We start from the raw sequence: 13,849 nt of genomic DNA, 5'->3' as shown, positions 1-13,849 counted from the left end.
TTCATCACTCTCGCCAAAATATTCACAGACATCATCTGTAGTACTTCAGCAACCTCTACTGTTGCAAATCCGATCAGCCCAATTAAGATCTCTCTTGAGCCATCAACCCCAATATGCCCAACATTCTGTCATTCTCCACTTATTCCTCAGTCTGATTTGTTTGCATTTGCCTGTGACTTCAGGTCATCTTTTCTCTCTGATCTTTGTTAGGACAATTGAGATTGGACAGCGTGGAGCGTAGAAGGAGCTCAAGACCAAAATCAAATGCCTGTCACAACTGCAGAAAGTTCTTGTAGAATGATGAAGAGTGAAACAAAGCTGCAGCACTCAAGCAGCATGTCTCAGTGCATATATGTACCTTCAGGGTTATCCCATGGAAGTTTCCCAGAAAAAGGACTTGTTCCGCAATATGAAAAAAAACTCTCTGAGTTCGGGGCATCCATCCGGGTAGGGAATTACTCAAACAAAAGGATCTCGAGCCATTCTTTTTGTACGCAAAGACTCAGCACAACCATAAGGGTCTTCATGAAACTGCATCAGAACACTTTCTTCCCCTTTTTCTGCCATTGCAGCAGAGGATGAGGAGGCAGGTGTACCCTTGTAGAAAAACTGCGAGGCAGGAAACCTGACAGCCAATCTGTGCAGATTTGCAAATTGATATTCCTTGAAATCATAACTCACAACCGTGATATTATAAGGATATTTTCCTGTAAGTTCCTTGAATCTGCAAATACTGAACAATAAGTTTTCAAAGCTGTCTCTTGCATGCTCTTCGGTCAAATCCCTCCATCTAACCTCACGCTTTCTACCAAACCAATTAGCCGATTCTGCAACAATCCAGTAGCTCTGTGCTTCACTTCGAGGTCCTGCATCCTTCCTGGTCTCACCTCCACTAAACAAGAGAAGTGCATTCTCATTCAAAGCAGCCGATTCGACCCCTGCCTTGATGCGCTGTCCAAAGGTAGCCGCTTGATAGCAATATCATTGTCGACTTCCTTCCCTCTCGTTCAATGCCTTTGTTGCAGTCATCGTTGATGCTCTTCGAGAATTAGCTTCGTCGTCCCGAGCTCACCGAAGTCCCTCTTCAGCTGTCTCATCATGCTTTCTTCACCTTCATATCCTGCGTCAACTCATCCTTCACCTTCACTCGACTTCTGCAGGTTTGTCAATCTTCGTCACAACTTCCTAGTTCGCACCGTCTTCTAGCCTTCTTCTGATTATCGTCAATGCTTCAACGCAGCCTTCGTTCCCTCTGTGTCTTCTTCTTCTGCGTGAATTCTTCTGATGATGTTCGAAGGCAGAGAGTGATTTCTTTTGATCAATCGATCCATCTCTTCATGAAAACAGAAACAAGAAATCAGTAAAAAAAAAAACTCTTTCCTCCGTCGCTCTGAGTGTTATTCCCCTTCCTCTGCCTCCATCCTGCCCATACTCTGTGAACAGATTTTCCAAAGAGATATCATCAAGGCCCCATGGTAAATTTCCAACAAATAACTTGTTGGGACTGTCTTCAATTCGAGAGCGAGGACCTTCACTCCTGGACTGATCAGGAAAGCTTACCCTCAGCCTTCTCCCCATGAATTCCCTGCCATCGAATTTCTCTATTGCTGAATTTGCATCATCAACCGAGCCCATGGTGACGAAGCCGAAACCCCTGCTTCTGCCATTGTGCTCACTCCTACTACTGCCGTTGCCCCAAACCTGTCAATTCCTTCGGCTCATCGTTGTGCACCACCTTCGACTGCAAATCCAAAGTGCTCTTCACAGTGCCTGACGTACAACCTCGATGGACCACGAGTTCAAGGTATGGCACATGTTGCAATTCTTGCAAAACCTTGATGATGCAAAGGAGAGCTCCCAGTCATTGGCTCTTCTACTGGAGGCCTTTTGGTCCTTCTTCTTCTCTCTGCACTTACTCTGCATAGTGCCATCTTCCTCTCTCTCTCCCCTTGTTCGTAACTTCCTCCCGCTTTTTCTCTCCTTTCTCCCCCAATTAGCATTGCCCCCTTCCTTCCTTTTCGTCACACGCTCCTCTTTTCCCTCCCTTCTTAGCTTTTTAAATCCCTCATTAGCGACACTTTCGTCTAGTCTCTTTGCCAATAATGGCATGAAAATCTCTCACCAGCATTGGATAAGGATGAGATCCAATTACGGACCTTAAAATATAATGTGTAGTCTCTTCATTTATAACCAAGTATCTTATTGCTTTTGATGCCACATCTTTCAACGTACCTGTACCAAACTGGACAGCACGTACCTCAACTCCAAAAAGTCTCTTTCTGAATACTTTAAGAGCTTGTCGTTCCATATCTTTGGCGCCCATGTAAACAACACATTGTAACCCAAAACAAGCACACACTGTAACAGTGATAACTCCATGCTTCTCATAGCACATTTCAATGCTTAGCCTCCTTCTTTCCAACTCCTGGATGTGGAGGGTTATTATCATTAGGTATTTTTGATGTAGCTAGAGAAGGAGAAGACAAAGTCCTAACATGTTCACCAGCATCAGTTGTGCTTTCCACTCAACCTTGCTCAACATAGGCTGAAAGCATCTCATCATATTCGCCACTTTTGTCTCCAACTCCTCCCCACTATACTCATACGCATTAAATAAATGTAATCACAACAACTAAGTATGTACAAAGTACCAAATCCCATGCACAACTTTTGGGTGGTTTACACACCTCGAATGCGCAGCAATACGACAGCACATTTGTGATTGCGATCATTCATGCGTAAGGATGTGTGTGCAATTTTTTCCACGAGGCGGAGAGCTTGCTGTTGTTCACATGCAGTTGATGCGCAACCCATTTTTGGGTATTTTTATTTGAATGTTTAAATCTTTCAAAGCCAAAAAATCCTTAAAACACACAAAACCTATACAAAACCATAAAAATTCCAAATAAATATGGAATTTTTTGGAAAAAAATAATAATATAATTTTACAATTGTTAAAAAATTTAAGAATTTTCTCAACTAAAAATGCCAACAAGAAGTAGAAAAGTAAAATTCAATTTCATGAAAATTTACCAAAATTTCTTTAAAAATGGTTTAAACATCAAGAAAAAATTCAAAAAATGTCAAAAAATCATACTAACTTGCCCTTTATATTTTTGGATAATTCATATGTATTGAAATTATCAAAATTAATTAAGAACCAATTATTTGAATAATAAATCATTATTAGACATGTAACTTCTTGAAAAAAATCTTTTTTAACTTTGAAAAATGGCTAGAAAAATTTTGATTTTTTTAAAAAAATGTAGTTGACCTTTGTGCTTAGTTTTCAACCTACATTGTTGGATGAACAAAAGATAAAAATATTAATCACACATCCATATTAAAACCGATTAAGAAGAAATATAAAAACTTATAGACAAATCCCAAATTGAATGAAAACATGACATAAAAAATCACATCACAATTCATTGAAAAATATTGGTTATGGTGTTTGGCCTGTTAAGCTTATATTGGCAAAAATTTTCAGCTTGTTGGATTTTCTTTTTGGATTCCCTTGTGGTTACATGATCTCAATTATACTGATTGCGCGTTCAATCTTTATTTGCATACACACCCTCCTCTGGGTACTCCATTCCTTTTCTTAGTTTTCTTGTTTTTCTTTTTGCACAAGCATAAAAAAAAACAAAACAAAAACTAACCACTTGATCATTTTTCACACGCATTCACGCTAAACACATATTGTAATTAATTAATTAAAAAAACAATCATTAACGAAACACATGCTTCATGCACTAAACACACATTCTTAATTTGTAATAAAATAAATCCATTATCACAAGTGCAAGCACTAAATAAAAAATGCTACATACACATTAATTTGTGAAATGAACTTGCATTTAGAGATCCAAAGTCCAAGGACGTAGTCTGGGCATGTTAATCAGCACTGTAGAACTTAATACATTTTTAATGGATAAAATACATTGTTGTTTTCTTATTAAGGTTTATCACCTAATAAAAATTCACCCTTTTCTAATTAATTTATACAATGAATATATAATTAAATCTCCCTTTCCCCTCACATTGCACATTCTCTTTTTCAATGAAGCTTTATGTGGGGTGGGTTATGTTCTAGTTAGTCAAAGTCCTTATTAGTTGTCTTGATCACTTGAATTTTGGTCAACAGTTGATTTAGATTTTGGTTTGGTATTTTTATTGGTTATTTAATTAGAGTTAGGGATACAGTATGTATTTCTTTTTCTTTTTTGCCTGTTGATACGGGGATATTGGGTGCTTGTATATATGCATTGCATGAAGATTTTGGTCGCATAAGTGTAGACGTCATGCCAAAATTTTTCTAGGATGTGGATTTCTTGGGGTGGTTAGTCAGTTGGTTAAATTGCAATGTGTGAGTGTGGTGTGTGTAAACCATCTGAATGGTGCCTTGTACTTCTCCCCCAGTCCAATATGTTTCTTTGGTATCTCATGAATACTCATTGCTCGACTTGGATATTCTTAGTAAGGTAGGATTAACCAAGTTTGCAGCACTTTCATTGCCACTTATCTCAGAGGATAATGATGTTTGTGATTAGTTTTTAGCCTCTTACAATAAGAGATTTGGTCCTATTAGGGGAACACTTATTCATATGACGCTTAAAAGCATGGGCTATCCTTACCATATCGAGGAGAACCTTTTTCTACTGCTCCACAACTGTTCTCTAACGAGGATATTCTCAAGTTGTTGCAGAAGTAGACCCAAGATGTATTGGACCCTAAGAGGGTTTTTACTACTTCAAGCATTAGTGTCTCCATGATCTCCAATCCTATTTGAAAACAATTATACCAATTCCTTCAGAAAATGTTTATACCTCCCAAAACCCCTTCTAACTGTTGAGATGACAAGCTCAACGCATGCGGACATTAATGATGGACCGCCTGGTTAGATGGGTCCACACGTCTACACTTAGCACGTCGGTGGTCATTATGACTCTCACATGGCCACTGACTCATTACTTATTATATTCAGGTTGTTACACCTATTTACAACTGGCATAGTTATAGCGCCAGTTGACTAGTGTAGTCGGTTATGCATTATTTGACTTAGTACGCCACTTTTCTTTATGTTGTATCTTATCTATACTTTGTGTACATTGTAAAGAGTGTGGAAGAAGAAGAAGAAACCATCAAGAAAACGTTTTGACCTCCATATCTCTTCTTGTCTCTTGAGTGAGCTTTTCCTTGTGCATTCTGTGTGTGTTTGGCATAGCATCTTGAGCAAGTTCCCCCACCACGCGATTCTTGACATGGTATCAGAGCCGCGCCACTGAGAGAGGCTGATTTCGAAGGCTGAAGTGAAGGAGAAGAAGCAAGGTTCAAGCAAGCAAGCCACGGGTAAGAAGCTCTCCCATTCTCCCACTCTTTCTCTTGGACAGTGCTTGTGGAGGCACCAAAAGTAGGGCAGAGCAAAAAATCTCAGATTGCAGTGAGATTTGGTGTGCGCGAAGAGCGTTGTGTATTCTGTAGACAAGCCCTTTAGGCCTTTCCGCTACTATTTTGGCCATCCGAGGTCATTTCAGGCCCCGTTTTAGAGACACAAGGTTGCAGACAACAGTTCGAGATACCCTGCAATTTTAGCTGTGTCTGCCGTATACATGTGCACAGGTTACATATTTCAAGTCTGTAAGTTCAAAGGTGTTTACGAATGAATAAACACAAGGTTTATCTGCAAAATGGTTGCAGATCGCATGTATTTTTGAGCAGACAGTTAAAAAGGCTGTCTAGTGTATTGCTGTGCACTACAGGTCGAGGGTTGTAGAAGATTTGATTGCTGTTTGGTACTAGTTTTGCGATAATGAAAGAGAACAGTGGAAACCCCATCATTGAGAAGCTCGACAAGAACAACTACCCTTCATGGAAGTTCCGTGTTATGAACTTCCTTATTGGAAAAGGCCTCTACGAGTTTGTGTCAGGTAAAGAAAAGGAGTCAGAGGTGAGTGATCCTCCAACTGCAGAAGAGACAAAGGCACAGAAGGAATGGAATGCAAAAGACAAAAAGGTCATGTATTGGCTGTCTACAGTAATTGACAATAATATGTTCAGACATATCAGAAATGCAAAGAATTCATATGCAGCTTGGACCATACTTGAAAGTATGTTTTCCGTAAATACAAAGGCACGAAAGATTCAACTCAAGCAAGAGTTGAATATATTGAGGAAAGGGAATATGTCTATCAATGAGTATGCACTGAAGGTAAGGAGCATTGCAGATGCCCTTGCAATGATTGATGCAATGCTTGATGATGATGATTTGGTGTCGTCTACCTTGGGTGGACTTAACAATGAAAAGGCTTGAAAGTCTTTTGTAACTTCCATATATGTCAGAAAGCCATTTCCAGATTTCGATGAGTTGGTATCCCTTATGATCATTGAAGAGATCAACATGCAGAGTGAGACATCTGAAAGAAGTGGTGAACAGGTCCAAGCTTTCTACTCCAATTCAGGAAGGGGACGTGGCAGGTTTTCTTCAAGAGACCGTGGTACAGGACTTGGTAGTGACAACCAACAAAACAGATTGAATCAGCAATTTGGCGATATGCAGGTTTCAGGGTGGTAACTTTAGAGGTAGGGGGAGCTTTAGAGGAAAATGTGGATGGCAGAACAGAGGTTCTAACAACTCTGGTATTGTGTGTCACTACTGTGGCAAAATAGGTCATATTGCAGCCCAATGTTATGCTAAGAAAGATGATATTTGCAGTGATAAGTTGCAGCAAGGAAACTATGCATCGTCTTCACGACAGAATGAAGATAAAAATGAATGTCTATTTGTTATGCAGCATATGCTGAATGCTGTTGCAGGAAAGGGAACACATGATGATGTTTGGTATATTGATTCAGGTGCATCCAATCATATGACCAGCCATGCAGAATGGTTTGGAGAGATGCAGGATTTGCAAAATACAGGTTATGTGCAGACGGGTGATGATTCATGCCACCCAATTTCACACATTGGAAAAGTTCCCTTGTCCTTACATGATGGTAAGACAAAGAGTCTTTCATATGTATTACATGTGCCATCTATTACAAAGAATTTGGTGTCAGTCCGGCGGTCAAATGGTAGAGCAAGGGCTGCAAGTCAGATTTAATGCAAAGCCCTGCTTTGTAGAAGACTTCAATGACAAGTGCAGGTTGGTTGCAAAGGGAAGTGAAGTTGGACATATGTTTACTCTGGATGCTGAAATTCCTACTATGAATGATGCTATGTATGCTAAAGGAAAAGGTGTTGTTGCAGATACTAAAATTTGGCACAAGCGCATTGGACATGCAAATGTACAAATGCTGAAACTAATACAGTCCAAAGGGTAGGTTTGCCTACATTTAGAGTTGCAGAATTTCATAAGGTATGCGAAGCATGTCAGTTTGGTAAGCAGGCAGGACAACCCTTTTCACATGACAGAGATGTAAGCAGAAATATCCTTGATGTTGTGCATATAGACATTTGGGGGCCTACACAAAATGTATCTCTTGGAGGCAATTCATACTTTGTCACATTCATTGATGATTGTTCTAGAAAGCTCTGGGTATATTTTATGAAGGAAAAGAGTGAAGCGTTTGAGCACTTTAGAACTTTCAAGGCTGCAGTTGAAAGAGAAACATGCTTGAAAGTAAAGTGCTTGAGGTTAGATGGAGGGGGAGAGTACCTCTCGAATGAGTTCAGTGATTTGCTGAGGTCTCATGGGATAAAGAGACAGTTCACATGTAGGTATACTCCATAGCAAAATGGGGTTGCAGAAAAGAAAAACAGGCATATTGTAGAAGTTGCACGCGCCTTGATGGGTGGCTGAAAAGAATATGCTTAAGAATTTTTGGTCTGAGGTTGTTCATACTACTGTTTATATCATGAATAGAACTCCCACAGTCGCAGTTCATGGGATGACTCCTGAAGAATGCTTTACTGGCAAGAAGCCTGATGTATTGCACTTGAAGGTGTTTGGCTGTGTTGCATACGTTCATGTGCCAGATGAGCTACGGAAGAAGCTTGATCCAAAGGCAGAAAACTGTGTCTTTATTGGATACTCTTTAGAGCAAAAAGGGTATCGCTGTTATAACCCTATCACATGTAAGTTCAGAGTGAGCAGGGATGTCATCTTTGATTAAATGAGCGGTTGGTATGCATCTAGTGGTGATGCATTAGATGATGATGATGATCATGAAACTCATGTGCAGGTTGAAAAGCAAGAATCACGGACTCTTAGTGGAGCAGAGACATCATCTGGTAGTCCTTGGTTTGGGAGACTAAGGAGTAGCTCTATATCTTCAGGTGCATCTAATAGCACTACAGGTAAAGACAAAGGAAAGAATAAAGTGTCAAATGGCATTGATGTAGTTCTTCATGGAGACTCCAGTCGCTCAGAGAGCTTGGATGATGAGCTTGGCATTCCTTCAGTGAGGACTCCAGGTGTGCAGAGAGCATGTCTTAATGCAAAGACCCCATTGAGTGATCCAGTGGTATGCAGGTCTAGCACAGGGTGAGATACCCTGTTAACATATTTGGTTTTGAAGGTTATGCAGCTCACCATTATGCTTATATGGTGAAAGTGATTGAGGATGTTGAGCCCACTTGTTTTGAGGATGCTGTTGGTCATACTCATTGGGATGCAGCAATGGATGAGGAGATGGCTGCATTAGAGGCCAATAAGACTTGGGATCTAGTATCATTGACCAATGGCAAGAAATCTATTGGATGTAAGTGGGTTTATAAGATTAAGCACAATGCAGGTGGTTCTATTAGTAGGTACAAAGATATGCTGGTTGCAAAAGGCTATGCCCAGACATATGGCATAGATTATAATGAAACCTTCAGTCCAGTTGCTAGGATAGCAACTGTCAGATGTGTGATTGCTTTGGCAGCAACCAAAGGTTGGAGGTTGCAGCAAATGGATGTGAATAATGCCTTCTTGCATGGTGATTTGCAGGAAGAAGTGTATATGGATCAGCTAGCAGGTTATGAAGATTTAGAGCATCCCACGTATATGTGCAGGTTGAAGAAGGCGTTCTATGGGCTCAAGCAAGCACCTAGAGCATGGTCTGACAAGATCGGAGAGTATCTTGTCAATAATGGATTTTATGTTTCTGATGCTGATCACTCACTTTATGTGAGAAAGGGAGATGCAGGTTTGGTCATCATGGATGACTTGATTATTATAGGTGATAGTGATAGTGGGATTGCTGAAGTCAAGAATTTTTTGAAGAAGAATTTTGAGATGAAGGATTTAGGTGAGCTAAGGTACTTCCTTGGCATTGAGGTGATCAGATGTGATGATGGTATATGGCTGTCCCAAAGACAGTATGGCTTGGATATGTTGTCCAAGTATGGTATGACAGCATGCAAACCATTTTCAGTCCCGTTGGAGCAGAATGTAAAGTTGAGTGCTGATGTTGGGGATGAGATAGAAGACCCTACTATGTTCAGGAGGATAGTGGGGAGTTTGATCTACATGACCATTACAAGGCCAGACTTGAGCTACGCTGTTGGTCTTGTGAGTCAGTTTATGCAAGTACCTAGAAAGCCACATTTGGATGCAATCAGACGCATATTGAGATATGTGAAGTCCACATTACATTATGGACTTTTCTACGAGGCAGGTGTAGATGTACATGTGTTAGGATACATAGATGCAGATTGGGCTGGTAGTATGTCTAATAGAAGATTTACGAGCGGATACATGTTCTCTCTTGGTAGTGGAGCAATTAGTTGGAGCACAAAAAAGCAATCTACAGTTACTTTGTCGAGTACAAAGGCTGAGTATAGAGGTGCTGTTGTTGCAGAATGTGAGATAGTATGGCTAAAAAAGTTATTGGCTGATTTAGATGTGCAGGTGGAAGGTCCAGTTGAGTAGTATACAGTTGGCTAGGAACCCTGTGTTCCAAGCCAGGACAAAACATATTGAGGTACACTTCCACTTTGTGAGAGATAAGGTATTAGCACGTGAGATTCACTTGGTATATGTCAGCACACAGGATCAGATAGCTGACATCTTCACAAAGGGATTGGGTATAGAGAAGCTTCAAAAGTTTCGAAGCTTACTTGGAGTTGAGCTTGAGGGGGAGTGTTGAGATGACAAGCTCAACACATGCGGACATTAATAATGGACCACCTGGTTAGATGGGTCCACACGTCTACACTTAGCATGTCGGTGGTCATTATGACTCTCACATGGCCACTGACTCATTACTTATTATATTCAGATTGTTACAGCTATTTATAGCTGGCATAGTTATAGCGCCAGTCAACTAGTGTAGTCGGTTATGCTTTGTTTGACTTAGTAGGCCACTTTTCTTTATGTTGTATCTTATCTATACTTTGTGCACATTGTAAAGAGTGTGGAAGAAGAAGAAGAAACCATCAAGAAAACGTTTTGGCCTCCACCTCTCTTCTTGTCTCTTGAGCGAGCTTCTCCTTGTGCATTCTGTGTGTGTTCGGCGCAACATCTTGAGCAAGTCCCCCCACCACGCGATTCTTGACACTAATTACCTTTCAAAGGAGTTATTCTCAGCTTCTTGAATGGTGTTGAAAGAAGTTACTATTGATTGGAGTTCATATCTCTTGGCAAGATGGATCAACATTTTGTTAGAGCAATAAGGGGTAATGTGACTAATGTCACACTTGGTTTTTATCTTTCTGTTTTCTTGGCATATGCCGCCCCTGCGCAAAGGAAGTTCCTACCTTACCAATTGATCCTCTAGAGGTTCCTCCTCCTCCCACTGAAAGCACTGATGTTATCATTGAGTATATTGATCCCCTCCCACCTGTGTTGATTCATAGAAAGTGACTTAAACGAGTGGTTGAATCAGCCCCAGTTTCTCCTCCTCCAATCTCTCTTTCTGTTGATTCAGCTTTCCTCACAACACCGAACCTTTTCAGAGCACATTGAGATGGTACTCTAGAGATTTCCATTCCCTCTATATACAATGCTTGGTGACAGGAGATGCAATTCCTTTCATATGCAAAGATATCCAGAGTTCTATTGAACACTTGGTTACTGCTTATATCCAGTAGCTTTTTTCTTCTTGTTATGAAGAAGTTTAGCAAACCAAAGAAGAGTTGAATAAAACAAATAATGAGCTAGCTTCTGCTGAAGAAATATTTTTTGATCTTTCTAACGAAATGGAGTAGTATACTAAGATTATTGATGCCCAGAATGTGGAGATTTCTAGTTTGCAAACTTAGTTGGCTGTCACTAAATCCCAAGTGGTTATTGTGATTGAGGAGAGGGATAGATTGTTGAAAGAGTCTCAAGAACTAAAAGATTTGATAGGTGCCTAGATAGAAGAGCTTAAATAAGCTAATACCACCCTAGAACAAAGCAACACTCAGATTCAACAACTTAAGGAACAAGTGGCTGAGTTCCATTCTACTTTATAGAGTCCTACTGTACTACCAATTCTTTCATTATCCCCTATGGATTTTCTGATCCTTTAAAGAAATGCTACCCTATGCCCCTTATTCCAAGCCAAGGTGGAAAGACTTCTATCCAGAATGGATTTATTATGGTCTTCATTTGAGCAGTTTCTGGAGTTTTTTCCTCTAGACCACTCTTTCTTTGATCATTATTAGCAATACAAGCTAGCATTCTATTTCAAGATTTCAAAGATGGATTTGCCTCTTCCAGAGGATGGTTGGAGTGGAGCTTGGTTTGTTGATTTAAAGTTGTTTGATTGATAATATAAGGGCTATCTAGACTAATGAGAAGAGACCAGCTTTTATGTGGAGATGGGTGGTGAAATTTTGGAGAATGAAGATGAGGAGAGCTTACCTAGTAGTCGCAAATCATATAAAAGTTTCAAGAGATTGGTCTGAGACAATCAATCTGAGTAGGAGAAGAGGATGATGAGTTCACAGAGAGGTACCATTTCTCTAACAATTCCAGCAAGGGTCCAAACTGTGTACCTAATTATGCATACAACCAAATGAATGCATCTCCAATTCTGAGATATAGCTTGTCAGGGCCCTTGGCAGCTCAATCTAAGCTCTATACAAGACAATCAATGCAAGGTGGTGGTTTTGTTGTTTTTTATCAGTATGCAGGTTGACCCTCTATAAAAGTGAGGTCTTATTGGCAACTCCTCTACTCCATGGGAATTTTTTTCTCCCAAAATCTCTCTGTCCCACCGGAATCTACCCTAATCATAAGTGAGATGCACAAGCTACCTACACTTCCGAAACCCGAGGCCACCATAGCCTATTCAACACCTTTGAACAAGACACATGGGACTGCACTACAACAGAAACGAGGCATAGACAAGCATGTTAAACACGCAAAGTCGGGCGTGTCTATCATTGCGTCTATATGTGCGTGTAAAAGAGTGTGTAAATAGATGCGAATTTTGCGTCTATATATCCGCGTAAATAGACACCAATATAGACGCACCACCAGACGCGCAATTATTTAACCACCTAAAATTGGAATTATATAATTAAAAAACCAAAGTTAATAATTATTTAACCACCTGAAATTGATTCTTGAGCATGCACATGTGCGCATAATAAAAACCATAGAATTAAGAATACACATTGAATCATTGAATTAAAAAACCAGAGTTAATAATTATTTTTTCATTGCTCTCTAATGAATGGCAGTTCCTCCAGTTGACAAGCCTGATATAAGTAATTAGCGGCAAGTGACAGAAACCTTATTATACAATTAGTAGCAAGCATTGCAATATGTATCTCGTAATTTCTCTACTTGAAGATAATAAAAAATACTTCCTTTTTATTATGGAAAATTCAATTTAGCTTTAAACTTGACTATTGATTCTTGAGTATGCACGTGTACGCATGGTAAAAACCATAGAATTAAGAATACACATTGAATCATTAAGCAAATTAAGTATGTTACAGTGAATGATCCATCTCATCTTCAATGAGATCAGCCCTTGGTAAACTATCTACTTCTAGGTCTATGTTACCAAGAGGCAACAAAACAAATAAGTCTATCCCACTATCAGATGTGTTGCTATATTGCTCAATAACTTCATCACTATCATCGACAATCACATTATTGTCTTCTTCTGCATTTCCTTGAACATCCTCACGAGGTTCATCTTGTACTATATCACGCATGTCATCCATTATGGTGTCATCATGCACATCATTATTAATTGTTGGATTGTCATCTGCTATCTCCATGTCGGTAATGTTACCATATATTGGTTTTGAACAATTAGATATAAGGATGACATACCACCATCGGTTATTGTTTACCATTGGATGATACACAACCTGTATTTGAAAAACAAAAGCAAGAAACTTAAATACTTATTATATTGTGTATATGTATTACATGTATACATATTTAAAAATTAGATTTTGCATATATACTTGCTTGCATTGTTGAGGTAGTACTAATGTGTCATTCTTGTTTTGGTGAAATTTTATAGAGTCAATGATTACAAAACCACTTGGATGACGTCTGATTGTGCAATGCTCACCATTTGTTACCACTTCTTTAAACCACTTCACATCTAGTACATATATAAAGAATCGTCTGAAGTCAAGCTTCAGAATATCTTGGATCAAGCCACAATAACCTTCCATGGTACCATTGGCATCCTTGAAGTGAGCAAGGACACCACAATCTTGGGTATTCCTCTTTTCATCTATACATTGAGTTCGAAGATGTTTACCCTCACACCAAATAGCATTAAATAATATGCACTAGTAGTAAAAGATAAAAGATCAAACATGTCAATTATTTATATAAAATATAACTTATAGAAACAAATGAATTGATAGTATGTATCACCTTTGATAAGCAACCTCGTGTGTATTCCCACTCTTCTTGAGATATATTAATTTCCTCCTCTTTTTCCATTCTCTCCATTTCCTCAT

General features: G+C 39.4%; 1 pseudogene; it reads right to left on the bottom strand.

Moving 5' to 3' along the window:
• Window positions 1-260: 260 nt before the first annotated feature.
• Window positions 261-1,635, bottom strand: LOC148026162 (uncharacterized protein C57A10.07-like; annotated as a pseudogene).
• Between the last annotated feature and the right edge of the window lie 12,214 nt (window positions 1,636-13,849).

This window comes from Lygodium microphyllum, chromosome 14 (genome assembly GCF_053477565.2).
Source record: "Lygodium microphyllum isolate KBCC chromosome 14, Lygodium_microphyllum_v1.1.10, whole genome shotgun sequence".
NCBI lineage: Eukaryota > Viridiplantae > Streptophyta > Polypodiopsida > Schizaeales > Lygodiaceae > Lygodium > Lygodium microphyllum.
The sequence above is the reverse complement of the archived record's forward strand: the minus strand, read 5'-3'. Positions and strand labels throughout refer to the sequence as shown.